Source organism: Schistocerca americana, chromosome 2, assembly GCF_021461395.2.
Source record: "Schistocerca americana isolate TAMUIC-IGC-003095 chromosome 2, iqSchAmer2.1, whole genome shotgun sequence".
NCBI lineage: Eukaryota > Metazoa > Arthropoda > Insecta > Orthoptera > Acrididae > Schistocerca > Schistocerca americana.
The window spans coordinates 977,107,427-977,129,222 of NC_060120.1; positions in this window are offsets into that span (position 1 = coordinate 977,107,427).

Consider the following 21,796-nt stretch of genomic DNA (forward strand, 5'->3'; position numbering starts at 1 on the left):
TTATAAAATTAGTATTAGAAAATTAATATAAGTACGAAACAGATGAAGATTAACTTACGGCATCCAGAGTTCAAAAACAGACAGAGTGTAATAGAGAACTAAGAAACATTTTTTATTCTAGAGTGTGTCCTCCTCCTATAGGAAAACAGCAACTAAACTTTGTAACCATCTTGAGAAATATACTTCAGACGTCAAACAGCTGTGACGATGTCAGCGATCGAAGTGGTTACATTTCACACTGCAGAGAACAGAAGACCAACGACAATTATGATCAAATCTACGGCGAGGCCTTGGATTTGATAAGAATTCTTTGACGAAAGGCGAGATTTGACGAAGTTCCCTATTATACTAACAAATTTATTTGACATAAATATTTGACGTATCAACTTTGACAAAGAAAAATGAGTGCAATACCGGCCTGTCAAAGCAGATATTTCCAAACGCAGCAAACGCAAATGCATTGACCCGTATTACGTCATTCAGCATACCCTGACATGAAGAAAACGCTTCGAGACAGAAAAGTCTCCACGCTATCACTGCCAATAGTACAAGTAGTGTAAACTGCGTGCTCAGCAAGAAACCAGTGACCGCATCTACTCGTAACAACGACTCTGATTCCATAGATTTATCATCCACCCATGTGCTCAGGAACATAACTACCTGTGGCAGACATTACGAAAATTACTGCCACTTGCTGTCATACAGACATCTCACCGTGTATACATTTCAAAATCTTTCATTCTCTTCTTGTCTGCCCTGTATATCATCCACATTTCAGTTCTATACAAAGCTAAAAATTAGGTAAATATTTTCAGTAACGATTTCCCAACACTAAAATTTATACTCGGTATTAATATATTTCTCTTTTACTGAAAATATGCTCTAGCCAGGTTTCCCCGGTGGAACAAGTGTGAATACATTTCTTGGATTCTGTTATCCGGTGGTAAATCCAAGTATTGTATCTATTTTTCTTGCTACTGCGAGTCTGCTTTTTATATTGTCTTTTCCTCTGTCATTGTTAGTGTTTTACTCTTGTTTTATGTTTGTTGATGTTCATCTTGCAAGTTCTTCTGAAGGCAATATCATATAATCCAAATGCTTTGCCGTCTCTGACAGAACTATAGCGCCACCGGCAACCCTTATAATTTTTATTTCTTCTCATTGAACTTCTGACCAAATTTCTCACTGGTTTTCTTCACTGCTTGCTTAATGGACAGATTGACTATTGTGGTAGATAGGCTACCAGCTTCTCTCTCTCCCTTCACAACCACTGCCTCCTTTTGGTGTCCGAATTTTATAACTGCAGTCTAGTTTCTGTACAAGATAGCCTTTAGCTCTCCGTATTTTACTTTTTTCTAAAACCATAAAAGCCCTAAATGTGTGCCTACCTTTCTTTAACCTGTATTGCAAGACAGTGTAGTTTCCCACTTTTCTCCCGAACCGAAATTGTTCTTGTATCAGGGCGGATTCTATCATTCACTGCATCCTTGTGTAGATAATTTGTGACAATACTCTGAAGCCATGATTTATCAAACTCTTGTTTCGTGTCTAGAAAGTGTCCGCGTTGCAGAAAGTTTGCTTCGTTATTTTGAACAGTTTATGAAATCTAATAACGTTTATCGTATAGGTCGTTGGGTTATGAAGCATATAGCTCGTCGTCCCAATGTGTAAGAAGGATCGCGTGAGAGATGCACAGGACTTCTGGCCTAGTACATCCACGCTAGTTTGTTACAGCATTACATAACATATATATTCTTTTTTGATCGTAACTGATGACTTTCCTGAATGCGGAGCAATTCCTCTGTAAGAATCTACATAGTTTCGTTCTTGAGAAGGCAGCAAATAGTGAAGTTTGGTTTTAGGGAGTGTTTCTTGACTTTACGATAGCTTTCGATATGGTTCTTGTGACGTCCCCTGACAAGAAATTCACAAAATCGTTGTAATATATGTGAAAAAAAGAAACGTTTATCTGTATTAGTATTAGTATTTCATTTCTGTATGAACGGTTTGCGATTATGTAGACTTTGTAAAAAAAAGAAATAATCTTTTTTTATTTTCATGTTTGTGCAATAATTATGTATCTATATTTTGCAAATAACGTCTGTTGTCGGCGAGTATAGAAATCGAAGCAGACAATGATAAGTAAAAAAGATAACGAAGATGCATATTAAATTGCCTATAAATAGTGGAGGTTGAAACTTTACTCTCTCTGTCTTCTTGTAGCCGTTAAAGTTGTAAGAGCCTGTAACGCTCTATTGAATGCTTGGTTAGCTTTCTTTTGTTCCGTGTTCGAGAAAGACGCCATTGTAGGCTGATGAAATTAAAAGGTGTGTACTTTAAATTTCTGTGGATTTTTGAAATAGGAATTGTTAAAAATACTTGTAATAATTTATTGCTAGCTAGCCCACTATTTCATTCCACATTTTTAGCCGTTTTCAGCATATTTAGAATTTTTCATGACGCAGAGCTGTGCAGAGATCGCGGAAGCCGCTGCCGCGGCAAATTCAAATGAAATTGAATGAAAGCAGTTTTCCCGCAACTAAGCGGGCAGGTAACGGTACATTAAAATTATTTCTTTCAGCTTCCCGAAGACCTCAGAGGTGAATGGTGGATTTTGTTATGTCATTTTCAGGTGGGCATGGGCAGCTGGTATTACAATATCAGGTACGTAAATAATTTAAGTAAATCAGACCAATAAAATTTTACTTGTGTGATATCAAAGACTGCTGTGATGAAACTTGTTCTGGCTAATAATACAAAAACCAAATTTCGTTTTTAGTTTCATGCTCTCGTGTTAGTTGTGGCAACCAATAGAGTTCATATATTTAAAAAATCCACTACAGGTTTTACGTTTAGTGAACATAACATCTGTACGTATAATAAGAGTAATTTTCAGTGCATTTCAGAGATGAAAATAGCGAAGGACGTGTTTAATTTCATAATTAGTTACAGTAATGATACCGTGTTCCATTTCTAACAAGCCAGATCGGAGTTATAGAAAAATAGTTTGCACAGCAGGAAATCTTTTAGTGTTGTGCGAATCCTCACGTAATAGATCAAGGTGCACAAAGTTAAAATATTTTCAACTGCAAAAACTAATAGTGAGAACCGCATTTTATCTGTTGTGCTCGCAACAATAAGCAATATACAGTTAATTGAAATATTATTCCATATAAACTGCAAAACTGCATATAAAGTCAAAAGCGCGGTGGGTACTACGCGACATTCTGCACCGTCTCTTAGTGAACAAATTCTGAAAGTCTGAAACTTTGGCAAAAAACAATTCAGGTATTAAAATTACTGCTGACAAGTCGATAGACTCTATCCATCACTTTGCAATCGCTTGTGAGAGCATGTAATCGAAGAGTGGCGAAGCCTAAAAATCATGTCTTCAGACTGGCCAATAAACTAAATTAGGTTGGCTTATGGTAGGACGGACCACTTAGCTTTTACAAACAACGTGGTCACTGTGTACCAGGATATTCAATCAGCACGAAAGAGAAATGCTTAAGGAAACAAGAGAAAGAGTTGATCTCCAAACCTCTTTTCAGAAAAAAAACTAAGCAGGGAAGAACAGAGAGACTTTCTCATTTTCAGTGTTCAGGTGAAACACTTTGAGAAAAATTAGCCTGGAAAAGACTAGTTATGGAACTCGTCGTAGCAAAATAGAAGCGACGTGCAGGGCTACAAAATAAATTTGCAGCAAAGAATTTAACGCCAAATGCACGAAACAAACATTAAAATATGATTATCAGACCATTGTGTCTTTATGAGGCTAAAACATCGTTATACTCAAAAAAACAGAAATTTAAGTGCAAAATACTGAACAAGGAACACGAAGATCAGGAGTACATAGGGTAACTAAAACGTAGATCAGTATTTACTGATATTCTCTGGGACCAACAACATTAGCTACAGATGTTGTTCACATATTAGAAGTTGTAGTAATGCTAAAACTGGGACAATGAAGTGGACTGGAGCAGGTAAAAGAAGACTTGAAAGAACATAATATGAAAAGTGAGTCAGAAAAAAAAATGGAGCAGAAAGTGCACAACCGGACCGTTGGCCAGACATAAAACATCCGAGAACACAAGGAATCATTTAGCTTGAAGATAACGAGGCAGCCAATTCCGGGAGAATGAAAATAACGGGAGACAAATAAAGACAAAAGGAAATGCGTGGCTCAGTAGTGCTCAACTATTGAGAATCATAATAATAAAGTTACTTTTCCAGTTACATTCCTCATGCCTAGCTCAGTGCTTTTCAATATTTACTCTCGTTTTCAAGTTATACGGGAATCAACATGATTTTATGTTCTCTCTCTCTCTCTCTCTCTCTCTCTCTCTCTCTCTGTGTGTGTGTGTGTGTGTGTGTGTGTCTGCGTCACTCTTCCTCTTCGGCCGTCCTCCTCTTTAGATCTCAAGGTATTGCACCTTTCCTCATACAGAAATTAACATGCATGCTACACGTGCCATTGTCTACGTTAGAGGATGATGTTATCATAGCATAATGATATCATTTAGCGTAACAGTACCCTCTGTGACTCTTCGTTCCTAAAAATCTGTCGCTTATGTCCTGAATCAGTCCGGTATTTGTAAAAGTAGGGAAGACCTGTATTGAGAAGAGTTATAAATAAAAAATCCATTGGAAAGTATTTCTTTCAAATTCAAAATTTACACCTCATATGCTATGTCGTTCCTTGGGAACGCATTTACAAGTTTGGCTTCAATTTGTAGCTTCTGTCAGGGAGCAAAATGATTAATGGATGCTACTCTCAACATGAAACACTCTGTTATTGTCGTCAACGTTGTCTCTCAGATGTGTTCACACAACCAGAGTTTCAAGCAAGATCGTTCCCCGCTTACCCAACGCGTCATTTGCCTTGGATGCCTCGCACTCCTGAATGCAAGGCAGTTTCTAGTACCGAATGTTAAGTTTTCATTCTTCAACATTCCTGACCATAAATATATTTCACTGACACATTTAACCACCTTCTACTTTGAGGTTTCTTAAATATCAACATTAACTGGATATATTACCTTTAGCGCATTCCGCTGAATGCACCCCGTTACGTCTTCCCTTTTACGTCTATATCTACATCTACACACCACAAGCCATGTGGACAATATTAGCGATTTTCCTTGAAAATATTTAAACTTTCGTGTACAAAACAGCTCAATACTTCTGATTACTCCACAAAATAGTTAATGTGTTAAGTATTTGTCGTTAAGCATGTAAGCGAGAAAACTTAAGAAAATTTTTGAAATTATGTTTAAAGTTGTTAAAGGCGCAACGGGGCCAGCTGTAACACTACACAAACAGAAGAACCAGAGACATGGAGATGGTAAACGAGCTCCTGACGGACTGCCAGGAGCACCAGACCGAAGATGGAACACCCAGAAGTGGGACTGGTGGGCGCGGACCGCAGAGGGAACATCCAGAGCCGCAGCAGACGAAAAACGCAGCGGCAACGCTCCAACAGGTCGTGGTGAGCGGGCGCGGACCGCAGGGGGAACGCCTGGTACCCCAGACCGTAGATGAAACCTCCAGGAGCGGGTTTGGTGGGCGCGGACCGCAGAGGGAACACCTAGAACCGCAGCGGACGGAAAACGGAGCAGCAACGCTCCAGCAGGTCACAGGGAATGGGCGCGGACCACAGAGGAAGCGCCTGCAGCCGTTGGTGGAGGGGGAAGGCCATAGTCATAAATACTGGACCAGGTCCACTCGAGGAGCAGTCTCAGGTCGCACCTGATGAAGGTCTCGAGCTACGTGACCGAAATATCGTGCAAGTACGACGCTGATATCCAGCAGAACACCCGACAACCCAAGATGTCATTAGATCGCCGGGAAAGCCTGAAGAGTTACATCAAAAGTCTCTACGGGGAGGAGATGTATCAGAATATCAAGAAGCTGGACAAGCTACGGCAGAAGAAAGGGAAGATGCTGAGTTCTCTCAGTTTTTTGCTGAGGTGTCGAGATGGAGAAGTGGTACCAGTATTTGCCAGAATTAAACATCACATCAACTCCAGAGCGGCGAACAAGATAAAACGCAGAGCTAGCATGGCACTGGTGAGAGAGAGGATTCGAGATATGCGCCACAGGTTAGATGTTGTGGCCAGGGAGCTGTTACACATTCATCTGTACATGGCAGCCTCCTTAACAAGAGAAGATTGGGATTGGGTAGAGCCGGCCGCGGTGGTCTCGCGGTTCTAGGCGCGCAGTCCGGAACCGTGCGACTGCTACAGTCGCAGGTTCGAGTCCTGCCTCGGGCATGGATGTGTGTGATGTCCTTAGGTTAGTTAGGTGTAAGTAGTTCTAAGTTCTAGGGGACTGATGACCACAGCAGTTGAGTCCCATAGTGCTCAGAGCCATTTTTTTGATTGGGTAGACCGTGCCTCCTGGTCTTTAGCTGAGTGTGCTAGAAGGAATGCCTCATCTTGCCAATCTGCAAAGTTTGACCGCATGAGCAAGAAAGCACAGCAGATGGAAGAGACACGCACGGTGACGAATCTGAGTGGCATACAGTTTGATGATACAACCTTAAAGGTACTCAGCAGGGGTCTCAACTTTGCTACGACCCCTAGAAACGTACCCATTTCAGGTTTCGTCAGTGCAGTAGAGCAAGTTGCAGCCACACTTCCACCTAATGTGACAGAGGAAGTCCGCCGAGAGACCTGCAGGGCCCTCACCAAGGCCAGGCCGCCGAAATCGAACATCACAACCGAGGAGAGGCTTGCACTCAAGAAACTATGGGAAGACAACAGCATTGTGGTACTGCCAGCAGACAAAGGGAACTCCACTGTCGTCTTGCAGTGAGTGGATTATGATGAGAAAGTACGCCAACTTCTGGAGGACCCTGCGTACAGAATTCTGGAGCGTGACCCCACAGACAAGGTGGCCAAGAAGACTAGTGCTCTCTTGAAGGAAACAGGGATGCCCGATAAGATCATCAGACAACTACGGGAAAAAGCGCCAGTGCCACCAAGACTGTATGGTCTGCCTAAAATACACAAGGAGGGTGTGCCCCTACGTCCTATTGTCAGTAATATTGGGGCACCTACGTACACAACAGCCAAGTACCTGAAAGGTCTCCTGGCTCCATATGTGGGGAAATGTATTCACCACATCCGCAACTCAGAAGATTTCCTGCAACGCCTCAAGCAACTGCACATCACAGATTCGGACATCATGGTTAGTTTTGATGTGGTATCGCTGTTCACCAGGGTCCCACTGAAGGACTCACTGGAACTGATTGCAGAGAAATTTGATGGTGCTCTGTTGGACCTGTTCAGTCATACACTGACATCCACGTATTTCCTGTACAGAAACCAATATTACGAGCAAACTGAAGGTGTAGCTATGGGCAGCCCACTGTCCCCTGTGGTTGCCAACATGTTTATGGAGAGTTTTGAGGAAAGGGCATTGGAGACAGCCACATTAAAACCCACATGCTTCTTTAGGTATGTGGATGACACCTTCGTGATCTGGCCACATGGGATGGACAAGCTCAATGAGTTTCTTGAACATCTTAACTCATGCCACCCTAATATCAAGAACACCATGGAACTGGAGAAGAATGGCCAGCTGTCATTTCTGGATGTACTAGTCCAGAGGAAAGCAGATGGATCAATTGGCCACAGTGTGTACCGAAAACCTACACACACTGATTTATATCTGCAGGCCAGCAGTTGTCACCACCCTGCACAGAAGAATGGGGTTCTGAAGACTTTGGTCCACAGAGCACGTGCCCTATCAGACCAAGAGAATCTACCCATAGAGATAGAACGTCTCAAAACAGTTTTCTCCAAGAATGGATACATGGACAGACAAATTGAGAGGGCACTCCGACCAGCCACTATACCACAGATTCCTGAAGAAGACCAAGATGAAGCAAGGAAGGTGGCATATCTGCCCTATGCTGGCTCTATTTCTGCCAGAATCAGTAGGATCCTGCGTAAACACAATATCAAGTGTGTTTTCTGTCCATCCAACAAGATCGGGGGACTGCTGGGGAGTGTCAAAGACGACCTGGGGTTACGAAAACCAGGGATTTACAATATACCTTGTCAATGTGGCATGTCCTACATTGGCCAGACGACAAGAACTGTGGAGATCAGGTGCAAAGAACATCAGAGGCACACTAGATTAAGACAGGTGACTAAGTCAGCCATTGCTGAATACTGTCTAGAACTAGATCATGCCATGAAGTATGAGGATACCAAGATTCTAGCACAAACACCCAGATTTTGGGACAGTGTTATAAGAGAATCGATTGAGATTAAAATGGCTGACGATCTTATGAACCGTGACACAGGGTACCAGCTAAGCAGAGCCTGGGATCCGGCTCTGGAGTTGTTAAAGGAGCAACGGGGCCAGCTGTAACACTACACAAACAGAAGAACCAGAGACATGGAGATGGTAAACGAGCCCCTGACGGACTGCCAGGAGCACCAGACCGAAGATGGAACACCCAGAAGTGGGACTGGTGGGCGCGGACCGCAGAGGGAACATCCAGAGCTGCAGCAGACGAAAAACGCAGCGGCAACGCTCCAACAGGTCGTGGTGAGCGGGCGCGGACCGCAGGGGGAACGCCTGGTACCCCAGACCGTAGATGAAACCTCCAGGAGCGGGTTTGGTGGGCGCGGACCGCAGAGGGAACACCTAGAACCGCAGCGGACGGAAAACGGAGCAGCAACTCTCCAGCAGGTCACAGGGAATGGGCGCGGACCACAGAGGAAGCGCCTGCAGCCGTTGGTGGAGGGGGAAGGCCATAGTCATAAATACTGGACCAGGTCCACTCGAGGAGCAGTCTCAGGTCGCACCTGATGAAGGTCTCGAGCTACGTGACCGAAATATCGTGCAAGTACGACGCTGATATCCAGCAGAACATCTGACAACCCAAGATGTCATTAGATCGCCGGGAAAGCCTGAAGAGTTACATGTTTAAAATTAGTTGGAGGATGCCAAGTGCTCTCGTTATCGAACACTGGATGAGTATACTCTGGGTGATTTGCACTCCATTTTAAGAAAACGTTAGTTTTCACACATCACCACGCATCTCTACATTTACATCTACCCCCACATACATACTCCGCAAGTCACCACATGGAGCGTGCCGATGGGTGCCTTATACCACACTAGTCATTTTCTTTTCTGTTCCACATGCAAAAAGAGCTAGGGAAAACAACTATCTATATATCTCTGTTCGGAGACTAATCTCTCTAATCTTATCTTCACGGTCCACACGCGAAATGTACAGCGGCGCCAGAAGAATCATTCTGCACTCAGCCTCAAATGCAGGTGTCTTAACATTCTCAATAGTGCTCGTCGAAATAAACGTCTCCTTCCCTCCAGTGATTCCCATTTGAGTTTCCGAAGCATCTATGAGGGCTATTCAGAAAGTAGGGAACGTTTTGGCATAAAAAAAAACTAAGTACAAGAAATACATTTTATTATATACCAGGTGATCAAAAAGTCAGTATAAATTTGAAAACTTAATAAATCACGGAATAATGTAGACAGAGAGATAAAAATTGACACACATGCTTGGGATGACATGGGGTTTTTTTAAAACAAAAAAAAACATATTTCACAAAATGTCCGCCATGGCGCTGGACAGCAAAACGTCAGCGACTGCGCATGATAATCGTGTATAAAAGGAGCTGTAATGAGAGAGGGAGAATCAGATGCGATAGCAGTCGCAGCATGTTGACGTTACCTGAAAAGGCGCTTTTAGTGAAGCTGTATTATCAGACTGGGGAATGTGCTAGTTCAGCGTTACGATCGTATCGCCATAGGAAGGGGATTCGAACGGGGAAAGGTCCGTTGACAAATGCAGCTGTGGCGAGAATGATTTCGAAGTTCGAAGCCACAGGTTGTTCAGACGATACACCCCATAGTTGCCGACCGAGCACAAGGCGTAATGCTGCTGAGACAGTTCAGGAAGAAATGGAGACTATAGCAGGTTCGTCTATGCACGGGGAAGTTAGCGCCCGTGCAGTCGCACGTCGCACCGGCATTCCATACACTACTGTTTGGTTGGCACTTAGGCGTACCCTCCGATGCTATCCTTACAAAATTCATCGGCATCATGAACTGTTACCTGGCGATTTAGTGAAGCGGAGGGCATTTTCGGTGTGGGCGTTTCGAAAAGATGGCGGAAGATGACGATTGGTTAAGTAAAGTGTTGTGGACCGACGAAGCTCATTTCACGCTCCGAGGCTCTGTCAACGCCCACAACTGCAGAATTTGGGCTACCGAAAATCCTAGAACTGTCATGGAAACTCCATTGCACGGCGAGAAAGTCACGACATGGGTTGTATTTACCACATCTACCGTTATCGGACCTTTTTTCTTCGATGAAATGCGGGATTCCGGTTTTGTAACTGCTACCGTGACGGGTGAGAGGTACGCCAATATGTTACAAAATCGCATCATCCCCAGCCTGGCTGCTAAGCACCTGCTGGAACGTACGATGTTTATGCAGGATGGCGCTCCACCCCATATGGCTAGACGCGTGAAAGATCTCTTGCGCGCGTCGTTTGGTGATGATCGTGTGCTCAGCCGCCACTTTCGTCATGCTTGGCCTCCCATGTCCCCAGACCTCAGTCTGTGCGGTTATTGACTTTGGGGTTATATGAAGTCGTAAGTGTATCGTGATCGACCGACACTCTAGGGATGCTGAAAGACGACATCCGACGCCAATGCCTCACCATAACTCCGGACATGCTTTACAGTGCTGTTCACAACATTATTCCTCGACTACAGCTATTGTTGAGGAATGATGGTGGACATATTGAGCATTTCCTGTAATGGACATCATCTTTACTTTATGCTAATTATTGCTATTCTGATCAGATGAAGCGCCATCTGTCGGGCATTTTTTAACGTTTGTATTTTTTTGGTTCTAATAAAACCCCATGTCATTCCAAGCATGTGTGTCAATTTGTACCTCTCTATCTACATTATTCCGTGATTTATTCAGTTTTCAAATTTATACTGACTTTATGATCACCCGGTACATCTGAAAGAGCGACTGACATACTACTTTTCCACATAGTCACCAAACACATTGAGGCACTCATCATAGTGGTGGACAAGATTTGAAATACCTTCGTCGTAAAATGCTGATGCCTGAGACTGCAGCCAGTGGTCACGCACGCCAGGAGTTCCGCGTCGTCATCAAAGCGCTGCGTTGCAAGCCAGTTCTTCATCTTGGGAAACAAGTGGAAGTCGCTTGGTGCAAGATCAGGATTGTAGGATGGGTGAGGAAAAATTTCCCATTTGAATGAATTAAGGAGTTCTTAAGTGCGGTTTGCCGTGTGAAGTCGGGCACTGTCGCGCAAAACCAAAATTTTGGACGTCAGCTTTTCTCGGAGTTTGTTTTCAACTGCTCTTCTAATGCTCTGCAAAGTTTGACAGTACCGGGCAGAATTTATGATTGTTCCACGTTCGATAAAATCAATAAGATGCACATCTTGCCTGTCCAAAAACATTGTCGCCATCAACTTCCTTGTCGACAAGGTTTGCGAATATTTTCTTGGTTTTTGGGGGGCACCTTGTGTGCCCCCGCTCCATGGACGGTAATTTTGTCTCCCAATTGACATGTTTCACCCAGATCTCGTCCCCGGTCCAGTAATGAATCACCGTGTTTGTGGTAGGCCTCCAAAAATGTCAGCGTTTCTCCCCTTTTGCTGTTCTTTATGGTGCTCTGTAAGCATTTTGGGCACCCATGATGTACAAAATTTGTGGTAGCCTAGCTTTTGAGTTACAATTTCAAACAACAAAGTCGGTGAAACTTGTGGAAAAGAACGCGAAAGCTCCTTTATTGTGAAGCGACGCTTTTGACGAATCGTTTCATCAACTTCAGCGACAAGATCGTCAATCACAATTCTCGGGCGTCCATTCTTCTCTTCATCATGAACGTCGGTTAGGCCATTTTTAAACCGAGTGCACCATTTCCGGATGGAACATTCACTCATTACGTTGTTTCTGTACACTTCGCACAGTTCACGGTAAATTTCTTTAGGTTTTTTTGCCAACAACAACCGTAACACAGACGGCACCTCATAACTGGCGGGATTTTCGATTGCAGCGCACATTTAAAAGTCGAATATCGAAAACACCAGACGCGCAGAGACGTTCGCACTGTCACGGATGGATGCCAACTGAGCTGCCGAGCACGCACATACCAAAATATACGCGATCGGCGCGCGCCTAGCGGCGTCAGACGGAAACGTTCCCTACTTTCTGAATAGCCTTCGTATTTGCGTGTTGTACGAACCTACCGGCAACAAATCTCTGAACTGCTTCGATGTCTTCGTTAAATCCGGTTTGGTGTGGATCCCATACACTTTAACAATACTCAGCAACGTTGTACCAATGTCACATAGGATAGCGCCCATGGAGGCGGAGGGCAGCATAGAGCGGACAAAGTCCACGTTGCCGAATTGTGTTGCTGTGGGCAGCAATCAGGTTCATTTGCCTCCTGTACATCGTATTATACGTTTCAGCCTATGACAGGAATTATAAATTTTAAAGCCTATTTCGATGAATCGTCTTGAAAGAAAGCTTGCTTCACGTTTTGACGACGTTGCGTCCACCGTTCCACAGCTCGCTTTAGTCCGCATGATGTCGGAAGGCGGGAACAGCTAACACAGCTTTGTGAAGACGCGAAGTACAATTTTTCTCAAAATTGCAACTGTCTAACGCAGCATCATTGAAAATCCTTGCAATATTGTAAGTGAAAGAGTAATACACAACAAAATGAACTTCAAGCGCAAACCGAAATCTTTATATTTGCTTGACAACTGCTTCTACCCCATAGAATTTTTAAAAATGTGTAAAAGGCGTGTAATATTTTTTTAATTTGTGGTTTTTTTTACTGTAATGAAGTGTAATCGGTGTGTATAAACAGAATTACTGGTAGAAAAGACTAATGTAAAAAACTGTTGTAAAAATGGTCAGTATGTTGTCATATTTCTCGCTGTCAACGGTCATTAGGAATGTAAACTAACTCTTTCGACATTACAGTTGGAGACGGCATTTATAATCCATTAAACAAGCCAACAATTAACCATCTTCTGCGAATAACTCGAGAGAATGCCGAAACATAGCATCGAAAACAAGCTATATCTCGACCGGCAACCGTCCTTGTCATTTTAAGGCATTTTCCAGTTCGTGCCTTAAAAATGACAGGGGCTACGTGTGGAAATATAGGAGTTTTTGTCGGATTTATATGGCAGCATTCTCACGAACTGTTAGAACATACAACACTCGGGGAAAAGCTGAACTTCTCCTTGTACATTACAGCCTGCATGCTTCATAGGACACAAATTCATAATCAACAAAAATTAGGAAGTTCTCATATACTATGTATGCAACTGATATCTTGATAAACACCTTTTAAACTATGAGTCTTTAAAACTAAGAAATATTATCACTTTGCTTTGTTCCAAAGTCTACATCGTAATGCCGTAGTCACTGTTATCTGAGTCTGTGTTCGAACCATCTGACTGTAAATTTACGATGGTTGGTTAATGCCGTATATCCATCTTCAGCTCGCCATCAAACTCTTTTTCCTGAAGCTTTCCAGCATGCCGCAAAGATTGTGCCCTCGCTGAAGGAGCTACGTTGTCTGTTGATTCATGGACAAGAGACTCAGTGTCTGTTATCTTAAATTATTTGTTTTTTCCTCCCGCATAACATTTAACTTTGGCCCAAATTAACTCCATTTCATTATACTGACAGAGATATGAGGGCAAATGTAAAACTTTGTGAGCACATTCACGTGTAAGAAAATCAAGTCTGTCATTCTGTCTCGTAACGTATATTAATTAACGAGCTGCACGAGCTCGGCACGAGTCTGGTTATTTTATTATTATTATTATACGTTTATGCGCTTAAGACAGTGACTGAACTTGACTATTACATGATTACTCAATTTTCCCCTTTTCTCTTGTTGTCTTCTTCTTTTTCTCTTCACAAAACCTCTTCATGCTTTGAATATGTTCGTGTTTCCTTTATTCGATCCATATTTTTCCTGGTCTCTTCTTTTCTTTTACTTCAAATTTCGTGTTCATAATTTTGTTTCTGAATTTGTCTATTTCATCTATCATTTCTTTATTGATTCCTGCTTGTTTCAGGTTTTCTTCTATTTCATGAAACCAGCCGGTTTTTTTTTATGAGATGTTGACTACATCAAAAATCCTCTTTGTAGTCTGCTGTTGTTCATTCTGTGTATGTGCCCAAAGAATGTTAATCGACGTTTTCTGATTGTGTCTGTGAGTCTGTCTTTATGTTCTCATGTTTCTTTGGTTGGCCTTTTCATCCATATACCATCTCTATGTACTACTCCAAAAATTTTTCGAAGGATTTTACGTTCTATCTTTTCTGTCTCTGTGATGCCTGATGCCCCGATTGTGGTCGTTTCTGATGCATAGAGGGCTTCTGGTTGTACCACTGTATTGTAGTGGCTGGTTTCGCCTATCTTGAGAAGCTTCTTTTATTGTAGTGCGTCCATGAGAGTTTGCACACTTTCTGACACTTTTCTGTCCGTTCTGTATTGGATGTCTTGTTTGATCCTCCCGTTTTATGTATTCTCCAAGATACTTGAATTTTTCCACCATATTTTCTGTGCATGACGTGTATTGTTGTTCTTTCTTTCCAGATATTATGTTTTCTCGTATGATATGTGTAACTCCGTTTTAGCAGAGACTTCATATAGATATTCCAGGGCTTCTTACGCTTCTTCTCTGTTGTTGCTGAGTATTGCCTAGTCATCTGCGAATGCTAGGCATTTTATGATTGTCTTGTTTGCACGTGTTCTTCCTAAATAAATACCTTTTACTTTTTCTTCCCACTGCTTGATAATTTTGTCCAGGACTATGTCGAACAGAAGTAGTGAGATTCGCCTGCCTGACCTTCAAGAGAGTTCAATACAGGATCTTCCCTTTCTGAACCCTGCCTAGTATTCACCTTTCTTTATACCCACTTGTGGTTCCAGTCTGTTCAGTAACACCTTGGACAGAATTTTGTAAGTGGCTGCTAATAATGAGATCCCTCTGTAATTATTAGGGTCCATCCTGTCCCCCTTTTTGTGGAGTGGGTGAATCAGTGCTCATTTCCATTCCCGTGGAATTTTCTCTGTACATATTTCCAAGACAATTTTATGAATTTCCTTTGTAATATTTTGGTCTGTGAGTTTCCAGATCTCGTAGATAATGCCATCTTCCCCTGGGGCTCTGTTGTTCTTCAGTTGTTTTATAACCTCCTTTACCTCCGTGATTGCAGGCGGCTTCGAGTCTGGATTTGGTAGCGTTTTCGTGAAGTGTAATTTTTCTTTGGGCTTCTCACAGTTGACGCGTTTATCAAAGTATCCTTTAAGAATGTTGCAATTTTCTTTCGTTTCTAGAGATCCATTTCTTCTTCTGAAACAGATATTTGGAGGCTGATAACCCATAATATTTTCCCTGAATATTCTGTAGATATTTCTCGTATTATTTTTCTTGAAGTCTCCCTCGATTTCAGTTTGTCTATTTTTGTTGTCTGCTCTTTTCAGTGCGTTAATATCTTTCGAGGATTGTTTTTGGACATTGTGGAAATCCTGCTATGTTTCTGTAGTTTTGTTGCTGCTGAACTTCTTCCATGCCTTAACTCTTCGTTCAATTTCCTGATCACAACTTGCATTCCACCATCTACGTTTACGTTTCCTGGGAGGCTGACCCCAACGTATTGCCATCTGAATTTTCTTCGCCAGATCTGTACAGTTCTCTGTTGTATTCTGATTAATTTCTTCAATAATTTTGTCTTTCTTTATGTATTCTGGATATGGTCTTATAATTCTGTTCCGTTTTATCTTTCTATTCCTTGGAATTTGCCTAATCTTTACTTGTAGCGAGTGATGGTCGGACTCGAAGAATCCTTTGCGAGTTCTCACAGATAGAATTTCACTTGTATTTTTACTTTTTATGGCAATGTGGTCTATTTGGAATGCTTCCCATATGTTTTTGGGCATTTTCCACGTTGTGAGTTTTTGTCTTGGTTTCTGAAATTTTATCGACATAACTTTTAAGTTAAAATTTTAACAGTACTTTATGACATGCTCCCCATTCTTGTTTCTGCGTTCGTCTGTTGTGTGTGGGCCTGTGATTTGCTTGTACTTCTTCTCTTTGGCTAGTTGTGCATTGAAATCTCCTAGTACAATTTTGTTGTGTGTTTCTAGTATTTTGTTTGTCATTTCTTCCGTGTCTTCCCAAAGTCTTCGACTTATTCTGGTCTCTTCCTGTTGTGACCATTTGTAAGTGCATGTGCGTTGATGAGTGTGTATATTTTGTTTCCTGACTTGAAGGTTATTGTGGAGATTCTTTCTGATACTGAACTGAATTATATGATGTTGTTTATGACAGATTTATGTGCTGCAAACCCTGTGCCAAACATTGTTGATGTTCCCCGCCTGACAGCAGGTTTTTCTCTGCATATCCTGTAGTTTTCCATGTTGAAAGGGTTCTTGTCAGTAAGACGCGTCTCCTGTATTGCGAGGATTTTGATGTGAAACTTTCCTAGTTCATCAGTAAGCTGCTTATTTTTGCCTATCTTAACCAGTCAGTTGGTGTTGAGTGTGCCAATAAAATGTTTGCGAACAGGTTTCGAGATGCTCCGACGCTTCTCTATTTCATGATGTTTCTGGTCCCCCTGAATCCGATGACCAGGTAAAGCCAGTAAATTCACTGGGGCCTGGGGTAGTGGGTATCTTTCCCGTTGTCCCATCACGACTTTTTCAAGTTGAAGGTGGTTGTGTTGACCTCTGTTGGAGATTACAATTGTTAAACACTTGATTGTTGAGATCTAGACGTATTTGTAGCAGCGGCACCAACTAGGTAACAGGCGCTGACCACTAGCCGCTGGATGCCAAAACAGACACTAATGGGTTTAGGCCTGTGTTAGTATTTGGCCTGCCCTGGGTATTTCATTTCCCCAGTACCACCCATGTCTGGGAGGCTTACCCCTTTCCGCCATCTCGGGAGGCGCCCGATGAAGAATCTAACAACTCCACACGGGTCTGGTTTTATATTGTGTGAAATATTTCTATTTTTAAGCCACGGTAAAGTATCTGCTTTTCTGGTGTTGGTACTCGTTTAGTAACATGCTACGTTACAAAGACCGACTTCCAAGCAAAGCATGGCAAGAATTTTTCAGTGAAACTTCACGAAAGTGACAACGTTCATTTCCGACTGGTAGTCACTGATTTCTTCCACCTAAGTACAAGTTTACTCTCAGGAACAAAAACGATGGAAGATCTAGAATATTATCCGAGAACCTATTCCTACGAGAACTTTAAAACCGCCAGTACCATCACTCATTTTCCAGCAGGTTCTTCTGGAATGGTTCTGATTTTCCCATGTTTCATCAAGGTAATACATGTCGAACTGCCTCCTTCTTTTGTATCGTGCATCTTTATAAGGGATGTGGTTCGTGCTGCACCTGTGTCCTCTTCTTTCAACTAAAAACTCTCTCCTTAACATGTTTGAAACCAAAGTCTTTTAAAATTTCTGAAATTGACGAAGCACTACCTTTGAAGCCAACTTTATAGTGCATAATTGTGATATCGGATACTCACCATTCATATGGAGCGCCTTAAAACATCGCTGTCAAAACCATCCAATGTTACAGGTTTCTAGCGATTAGGATGCTTTCCAGGCGACACGAAACTAATTTATCTTAAGGTTCCTACAGCTCTGACGTTTTCGTTTACAATTCTGTTTACAGTTCTCTTGCCGATACCATATGCTTCTGCAGTCCCTTTATGTGTCTTCAGATGTCAACAGTATGAGTCCCGCTTTAAGGTTCACGTTTGAAAAAGTTATAAATGCGGTAAATAATCCCCCTCGCCTGCTTCTGAAGGGCTTCATGTTTATTACCGTCACCTGACTTTTTTTAATCTCACTAAAACATTTACAGATACACATTCACAGCTATACCGCAAAAAGGGAAAAAAAATAGTTGAATGAACAATTCGGTTTCGCCAAGTACAGCAGCAGTGCACCATGCAAGAGGCAGATTCTGTCCGTCTAGCTGTAACTCGCGACTAGTCTCTCGGGTAGAGAATGAAACCTACTGGCTGCTATATAGTGGTTAATGGAGGGGGATGCGTAGAACGGCTAAAAATTGGGCCACCTTCTTACATGAATTACACTTTTCGTGTCCTATATGCGGTCTCCTTTTAAATTGAATGGTTATGGCCTCATATCTCCTGATCTGTAGGTCGTACAATAATATTATTTTGTGCAGGTAAAATTAGACACTGTCTGGAAAAGGTGTTGCGAACAGCGTTAGTAGTAAAGGAGTAACTGCTTAAAGCATCATGCATGTTTCTGAAGTTAACTGCACAAACAGCAAAATATAGTACGCGATAAACTTATTGTCGTCATTTTGTGGAGGGTGTCGCCAGAAAAAGTTTCATAAAGGGTTGAGATTGTGTGTAAAGTTTATTGGAAGTGCCTAAGTGCACTCGTCCTCACACTGAACGAATACAGTCTGGGTAATTTGCACTCCGTGAGTTGCTGCTGCAAGACATGCAAACAATTTCTAATGCTAACAGTAACACTATGTTACTGTGTTAAACATTTAACGTAAGATTATACCTCTTCCTATGTAGATTACGACAGCAATTTAAAGGTTTAAATTCGGTCAGTAAATACATGCAGTACTGAAAACGAAGCTTTTATTGCCCCTAGAAGCCGTTAGGTAGGCTCCCTGCAGCTCATCCCGAGCACCATGAACAATAAAGCGAGTTAGCGGTCAGTGGTATACGTTCTTCGAGCTAATCACCTATGTGTGAAGTTACTCAGTATGATGGTAAGTTGCTTGGCAGTCGAAAGTGTAGTACAGTGTCGACAAAATTCCGCGGACACACCAACAGAAACGTACAATACAGCAGACCACTGTGCAGTCTTTCTGCTTAAGCGTACACTGCATTTCAACATGGAGCAGCACATGCTTTCCAAACATGATGTGGCGTTTATGCCAAAGTGTGGGTTATGATGTTTCGTGACATGCTTAACTTGTAACACCCCACCCGTCACTTATCTGGTTTTGGCGTGTGTTCACCCCAGCTAATTGACTAACAGATCAACAGAGTGTGCAAAACTGCTGCAATATTGGATAACGCAAAGAAAGTAATAAGGCCCTGTGGCTCCTGATTGAACTGCAGTGGCGGTGTTGACATTAATTGATTCAGAATTGATCACTTTTAATTAAAAAGGGATGCACATTGATGTTATATTCAGCTATTAAACACCAGATGCCAATGTTGAACATAAAATTAATTAAGAAAGTGACTTGGGATTTCAATTACTTGATTGAAAACAGATGCAGTCGATTAGCACAAATTTATTTTAGCTCCCGACCTTCAATCATCACATTAAATGACTCTCCTATCAGGCAGTGGTAATTAATTGCGTTTACGTGGAGTAAAGCGCGATAAATCAAAATTAATTCCTATCGACTGACCCAGGCGTAATGCAAAGTGCGAGAAGAATTCCTCCCATGAAACCCTCGTGGAAACTTTGCTGACGTGATCCAACAAATTAATCAGTGGCCTAATTCAAGCCAGAGTGGGTGCAATATCATCGAATTCAGTGTGGCGGGGCGTCGTCGTTGTGAGGACGTCGGCCGGCCTCGTGGTGCTGCAAGGCTGCGCTCGGCTATTCACTCCTAGCTATCTTGCTCAGTACACAGCTGAACGAAAACTTTCTATCTCCAAGCACAATCGTTCCATTTGCTAAGTCCTAAATTGCAGAGATGCTCACTCTTTCTCAGGCAAGCTGAGTAAAGAACGCCACGTCCGCGCTCTAGGCAAGCTGGGAACGGAAGACCACTATGGAGACTTCTCCCAGTCTGCTCTTCGCCTCGGTTTCCCCTCCAGCAAAATCACTTACGCCAATTGCACCGCAAGTCGCGTTAATTATACGTCGCTTCCCAGTGCCGACCAATGCCTGCTCTGGGAAGTGAACAAATTCCCACCAAATTTCCCTTACTCTCAACTTCTGCTATTTAGCTCCTCCCAGGCCACCCATCAAGGTTAGCGTCTGCACAAAACACCAATTTTTCCGGAATTCTGACTCCCAGGAGAGTACTTCAATTGCTTGGTCCTATGTTCCCATCGGAGGCCGGCGTATTTCATTCTGTCGCTCTTCACCTGATTTACTTCAGACTCTGCGGACCGTGAATTCAGCGTGACGTTGCTATAGTCAAGAACACGCATATTTTGGCCTCTGTTGACCGCTCCACAGTAGATTTGCGCGGCTTTCTCGCATGTTTCACTGAAAACAAGACGATGAACATTTATCAACAGGCTCACAAGTTCTCCGTCTGGTTCCCGGTACACCAGCATGGGGTCAACCACTCACTCACTGTCACTCATCTTAAGGCAGCTGGAGGCCACGCCCTGTTACCACTTTCTCAGAGCTTGAGCTGCCCTAGGCTGCCTATTGTCGCTTCCCTTCACCACTCCCCAGCTGGCCACAGTCAACTGTGAATACTTCCCTGGGATAAACTAGTCCCCAGTAAATGTACACGTTTCCACAAAGTTTTCATGTCGTGTGAATTACTTTAAAACCATCACCCGACATTAATTATTCCAATACATCCATATTATACCCTCTACAAGATGCATTGTGCCTTGTCAGTCATTTTTGTTCAGCCCTACTGCTCGCTCAACGTGAGTTAGGTGATCTTTAATGACTTCATGTAAGGGGCATAGTTCTTGCCATCTTACAAACTGTACTCATTGCCGTAGTCATGCGAGCCGGTAGAGCAGGCATGGGCAACTTTAGGTGGTGCATCGTCCTGATTCACTTGCTTTCTTAAACTTATGGGCCACCTCGCCACGTGACGCAACAGAAGTGCTCTTGGCGCATGAAGTCAAAATGTAGCGGCAGGGACATTAATGTTTATGGGTAATATGAATGGTACAACTTTCCCTACATGCCACGTCAAATATTATGCCCCAAAACAAGCCTTTTCGAGAGTACATTCACTGTACCAGGGTTGACTGAAAAGTAATGCCTCCACCTTCGTAACTCTTCATCAGTTGGCAGCATTGGTGTGCGGCAGCTACTGACTTGTTCCGTAGCCTCTTCTCTACAGCTCCAGTTAGCAGGAAGCCTTAGCACTGAATGTTTGTGTTGTTACAGTGTAAAGTATGGAACCCTGCGCAGAGGATCAGTCAATTAGATTTAAGCAACTTGCAGTCACTGAATTCTTGACAGCAGAAGGAGTCACCCCAAAGGAGATTCTTCAGAGAATGAAAGCAGTTTATGGTGATTGTGTTGATGTTAGTACTGTGTATCGCTGGGCGAGTAAGGTTAAAGATATTGAGGCGGGAACATCTGAACTGCGTGACAAACAAAGATTTGGACGTCCTGTGACAGCAACCACCGAGTTTCACAAGCAAAATGTTGACAGATTGATTCAGGACGATCGTCGTATCGCTCAGAGAGAAATTGCAAACACAATCGGCATTTCACAAGAACGTGTGGGTCACATTATTGCTTTGCTTGACTATCGGAAGATCTGTGCACGACAGGTACCCCGGATACTGACTCCTGAAATGAAAGTGCACAGACTTGAAATCTGCCAGGAACTCCTCTCGATTTATGAGAATGAAGATGACACCTTTCTCCATTCAATTGTGACATCATTATGCTTCTGATGAAGACGTTGAGTGAACTGTGAGACTGTGGTTGCGGAAACAGAGTGTCGACTTCTTCCGTGATGGTTTCAGAAAACTTGTTCA